The sequence below is a fragment of the Fulmarus glacialis genome, unplaced genomic scaffold (assembly GCF_000690835.1).
Source record: "Fulmarus glacialis isolate BGI_N327 unplaced genomic scaffold, ASM69083v1 scaffold24301, whole genome shotgun sequence".
Lineage (NCBI taxonomy): Eukaryota > Metazoa > Chordata > Aves > Procellariiformes > Procellariidae > Fulmarus > Fulmarus glacialis.
Genome location: NW_009191239.1, coordinates 4,757 through 10,846, shown reverse-complemented (window position 1 = coordinate 10,846; position 6,090 = coordinate 4,757).

The window sequence follows — 6,090 nt, the reverse complement described above, 5'->3', positions numbered from 1 at the left end:
ATTGCAGTAGTTCATGGGTCCATGAAATGGCGGGTGAAACACTGATTACTGGATTATCTATAAGGTCACCTGTTGAATTTATAGAGATTTTTCAGAAGAGACAGGACTCTCAGAAAACACAGTTTTAAAATTCACCTGTTCAAGAATAAGCAATTTGCTGCACGCTACATTACGTAAGTGTTTATGTTAATATTTTATTTAACTTAATCAGCTCATAATCAATTTTCACCTTGTTTGCACAAGTTGATTTATCAAAACGAAAGTAATTATTTCTCAAAGTAGAAGATAGTGAAATTAAGATAGACAGGCATACTGAAGACTCAAATGCATTTTATTTCATTAAAAGCAGATTATAATACATACAAACATTTTTTGCTTCATTTTGTAATACAACTTCTGATTAAAACATTGAGGCAACTGGAACGTATTTGTAACGATAGCATGAATTACTGTGCTTATTCATGATAACCTGAATTACCATACTTTATATGGTTTTCTTATTCCACAAGTTTCTGATAGCTGATGAAAAATGTGAAATGTTCACATCAATGAAGGACCAAAATCTGCTCCCACTGAAGTGAATGGCAAACTCTGAATTTGCACAGTATAACTGGACATCAGTGGTTTTTTTCAAAACTGATTTGGAAAAGGATATGAACAGTTTAGGGATGGAGCTGTATATCACAATCTTTACTTCAGACCAATCCTGCATTCCTTATAAGCTACTGACTTCAGTGAAAAATGAAAATGCATGATGAATGCACTCAATCTCTACCATCCTTAATTTATAACATAAACAATAAACGTTCCCATAGGACAGCAGAAATCTTATCTTTCATATACCCACATGCTGACTGAACAATATCCTAGAAAAATAATCAGTTAGGATCAGAGACTGTATAATCTCAAATTCCAGATTCTATTTTCAACTACTTTAGCTCAGAGGTTGTCACACAAGGCTGTGTTCCAACACTTCTGAAAATTGCTCAGTGCATATCGTTATATCTTCCATATTCATGTTAAACATATTTCCAACATGACTTACAATATCCTATTATTTAAAATGCAGTGTTATACACAACATAGCAGCGTAATCTTACACTCCCTATTAAGCAGTGTGTAATGCACAAGAAATGTGTTTTGCTTTGTATAGGAAACATTTTAAGCCACCTGCTTTTGAAACAGCATTGGCAGCTTTAATGAGAATTGTTTTTTTATCATGTCTATACACATTGTAGAGAGAATTCAAAAGAACGGCTTGTCTAATAGTCAGACTACCCTGCAGTTTGGGTTATTAAAAAGGAGATTGTAAAAGCTATATAGGACAGCAGGAGATTTGGTTCATGTCTAGTGTTCCTTTAGCTCTGAACAATCTACCTCAGGAGGCAATAAGGAGAGAGATGAAGCTTTTCCACAATTCTCTCTCTCCCTTTCTAACACCTTCACTGTAAAACTGCATTAACAAACAGGCTTATATCCTTCATTCTCCAGCTTCAGATTCTCAGCATTTGCTGGAAACACACCAATTTAGCTGCAGAAAATAATTCCCCAAAGTTGATGTACGTGTTTGCATTTAGTTTAATAAACTTACACAGAATGGCATGCAGACAATTGCCTCTTGGAAGACTGTTGCTTTGTTCCATTTCAAATTTTGAAGGTAGTAGGGTATTACTTGAGAAATAGTAAAGACAGAGTACAGAGACAGTTGCCAGAGCAGAAGGCATCTAGTACAACTTTGCTCTTCTGAGTTGATGTACAGTAGGTCAAGGAAAGAGGGTAGCTTATTCCTTAGTGGTATTCAAAAACCTCCACAAATTTAAACCTTTTCCACTAGGTCTGAAAATTCACGGGTTTTTTTTAATTTCTGTCCGGAGTGGAAGAATGTATTCTCTGTTCTTTCTCAAACTCAAACTTGTAAATAGCAGGAACTTAATCTCAGTAGCTCTCTTGCTGATTTAGATGGCCTGGGGAAGGTCTGAGGACAAACCAAATTCAACATAGCTGTGCCAAACAATAGCATCCTCCTTCATTTCAAGCTGCTGAGTTGGTTCAACATGGAAAATTACCAAGATGGTACTAATAGTTCATTTAGTGCTTTCACCCTAAAAGTCTCAGACCTGTTTTCAGATCTAAGACAACTTTTTAATACACTTTTGATACCTAAAATGTTAAGTTTTAACAGTGTTAGAAATTACATGAGTTAATTAGAACAGAGATACGCTTCATATTGCAAGACTGGGGCTTCACTTTTTTCTTTAACTTATTCTGAACTAAATTTATTCCTTATGCAAATTCAAAGCAAATCCTAGAGCTGGGCTATAGTTTCAATCTTATCCATCAGCTGTTTTGCCATTGCAGCTGAACAGCTCTGCTGTGATTGAAAGTTCTGGTTTGCCTCCCATGGACAATGTTTTACTCTGAGACAGAGACAGGAGGCTAAAAAGGTAAGAAAATAATGCTGTGTTTGGCTATTCTTAATTAATTAACTGTTGGGTAGTAGCTAGCTTCAGTGAATAGACTTATAGGCTACACAGGGCAGTAGTTTTTAAAGCACTTGCAGAATTGGTATCAACAGATTTTGTAATTGTAACTTTAATTTTGGATTTGCTTTTTTTTTTCCACAGGCTTTTCTTTTTAAATGGCTAAGTAACAGTTTATTTTTGAAACTGAGAGGTCAAACATTCAAGCCTGTCACTGGCTGCCCTGAAGCTATAACATTAAAAACACAACTCATGCAAATAAAGAGACTGAGATTACTCAATTTTTTTTGAGACTTTCATGCTAAAATTTTATTTCCAGCACTAGGTGGAAAGGCAAGCAGGGAAGCCAGCCTGGAGCACATCTTACTTTTTCAGAGTCAATGTTGGACAAAATTTTCTTTAGTCCTCCAGCAGGTGATCTACATGGGACTTTCCTTTAGTATCTGGACTTGAAATGATGGAACAGGAATCAGTGGAGAGAGAAGCAATAAAAAGGAGCAGGGATGATCAGGGAGATAGGCAGGAGAATAAACTAATGGGTAATGATGATCAATTTGGGGCAAGCTATAAAGCTTCAGCATCAGAATACTGTGGATCTGAGGAGGAGGAGAAGCATTTTCAGATTTTATTATTGTCTAGATGTGAGGATCACAATTGTTCCCTGTAGTAACGCAAATGAATTCTACTGTAAAAGGTATTTGATAAAGCCTTTGGAACAATCTATACTATATAGAGGTTTTTTCTATCATCCATTATTTTATTATCTTCCTTTCTGAATTTAAATTACTTTATAGCTCAGATTCTGAAATACTTTAGAGAGGCATTTAGTATGCTGAGGAACAAACAGTCCAAGATAACATCAGTGCATCTTTGCATTTCCAATGACATAGGGCATCCCACAACAGGTCGCATCTGCTGCAGACTGCAGCAGCTAAATTCCTCTTTGGTACTCGGTCACAGAGCTGCAAATCTTAAGGGATGTCTTGAACTGCACCCACCTGTCAATAGCTCCAATGGATTAATAAAACCTTTGGTGGCACCTGAGGCTTCTGGCCATAGGCCAGCTTCAGCACACGTGAAGGCATTGTTATGCTATCTTTACACCACTGGCTGTTTTCTTTTTAGCTGAAGATGTACTCTGTGATTTGATATTCATGCTTAAAAATTCCTTTCCACCTCAATTTTGCTAGTAAATCCCAATTGCACAAATGTTCATAGAAAGTGATTGTAAGAGTTTTGAACACCACACAATGCTGCTTCATTTCAACTGCTATTTTGCAGAACCAACTACATTTACATCCATTTTTACTTACAACAGTCTCTACTTGGAACTAAGAGCCCAAAGATGTTTCGTGTCTCTAAAAAGAAATCCGTGTTCTAAAATACGCTACGATGCCAAACAGGAACGTGGCCAGCGAAACAGAAGCCATTAAAGAAAAGACTCTGACCCAGGGTGAACACTAGGTCGGTGTGACACACCAAATGTAAACATGATCAGACAAATCCTCAAGAGATGCATCACAGAATTTCCCATCGCTTCTTCCACATTTCAAGTTAGGCAAGGGAAGCGTTGTGTCAAATACGGCATATTTTTTCTCTATGTAGCAGTAAAGATTTTTGAAACAGACCCTGCTCTTGGGTATTTCCATAAATACTTGGTGAAGGGAAGGGATTTACATGTATTTAGTTCAAGAAATGAACTATACGCATTTTAAAAAAACAGGTGTATGAAATGATAATAGAGGAGACTGCAATCCTGAATATATACACCTAAGAAGGGTACAGCTCTGGTGGGGTTTGGATAGCTCCCACATGCCAGCACCCCTCAACCTGACAGCAGCTACAGGCCAGGAGGCTTCGGAAAGCAGCTGCAAATCCAACCCTATGGAGATGCACAACCTTTGCTGCGACCGCCAGCAAAGGTATGGATAAGACTTCATTCTGATGGGGTCACAGTCCCACCCCACAGTCGTACGAGATTACAAGTGTTACGCTACACCAGTCCGCAAACAACCCAGTGGTAAGGACTTCCAGATGCTACAAACTGTGTAAATATATCACTCCCAGGTCAGAGAGACTGATTCCTCAGTGCCATTCTCACATTTACCTCCATTTAATATTACGTTTTGTACACAAAACCTTACAACCAAGTTAGTAAAAAATACAATATTTAAATACAGTATTCAAACACAGCGTAGCACAAATTCATGAAAAGTTGAATCAAACTGAGTAGATGTTATAAGAATCGTTTAAATTGTCATGCCCTTTTCAGCTTCACTATATTTTTGTTCTTCCTCATTAGTGGGAATATTCACTAATGCTAACTCATTATTAATTAGTATTTTCATGATCAAAAGAACCCTTTAAATAATTTCTGCAACTTAGTTTGCCAAAATAGGAAGACTTCTGATCATAATTTTCTATTAAGCTGTTTTTGAATTAGACAAATTAAGCCTATGAGAAGAAGAGGGTCACTTAAGTCTTATTGTCTTCCATTTACTCATATCAATAAATCATTTTCTTAAAATAGTTCTTAGCTGAAGTAATTGTTTATATTACCAGAAGTTGGCTACAATTTTTTAATGTGGACTATAGCTGTCTGACATTTTGCACAGTAACGAAATGGTGATTTTACCCATAACAGAAAGAATGGGTAACTCTGTCACTTATGTGTAAAGTTTTAGACAGATAAGTAATACAGATTTAAATTAAAAATGACAGATGCACTGGCTTGGAATATAATGGGCACTGAAGTGAACCTTTATTCCTTTCAGCAGCTTACGGTTAACCCTTAAATGGACCACACACTGTACCCACTTTTGAGTACTGTAACTGTTCAGCTAAATGATCAAATGGCTATTCTGTTGGTGGCAGTAGTGGGCTTCAGGACATGAAGATTTTTTGACCTACTGTAGAAATTCAGCTGAACTCGCGTTAATCAGAGGTCATACCAGAGGAAAAAATATCCCAGATGTTTCTCATTTGAGATCTTCAGTATTGAAATCTGCATATTGTAGATCATAAAGTCAAGTGGATTTAACTTGCTTTGATTAACACTTTATAAAACATTCACATGCTTCCCATCTGATCACTCTAACAGAGTATGCTAGAACCCACCCAGAGGCCCCTGAAACTAAGTGTTCTTTTATCGTCTCTTGCAGGTGAAAAATTAAGCTATAGAATTAGTAACAAAGTGCATTACCTGATATATATTTCTGGCTGACCCTTGGTTCACTGGGGTTAGTCATATGAGCAAAGTAAATTGGATTTTGTTCGTTACCTTTAATACAATTATAATTATCAACAATAATACTATCTTTAATGCTAGTTCATCACCTAAGGCAAGCTTTCATATCAGATTCATAAGAAAGATACCATTTTTTCATTTTGCTGGTTTTGGCGCATTAGGAATTAGATAAAAAAAGGTAAAATACAGTTATTACCATTTCTTGAGAGAGAACTCTGAAAACAAAGATGCTTGAATGAACTCAGATTTGTCTATGAATTGTTTTTCTATCTGGATACCATACAATAACGGTTCCAGAGCATACAAAACCTTTGTTGTAAAGTTAGATCAATAACTAGATCTTCAATAAGATGAATTTACGGG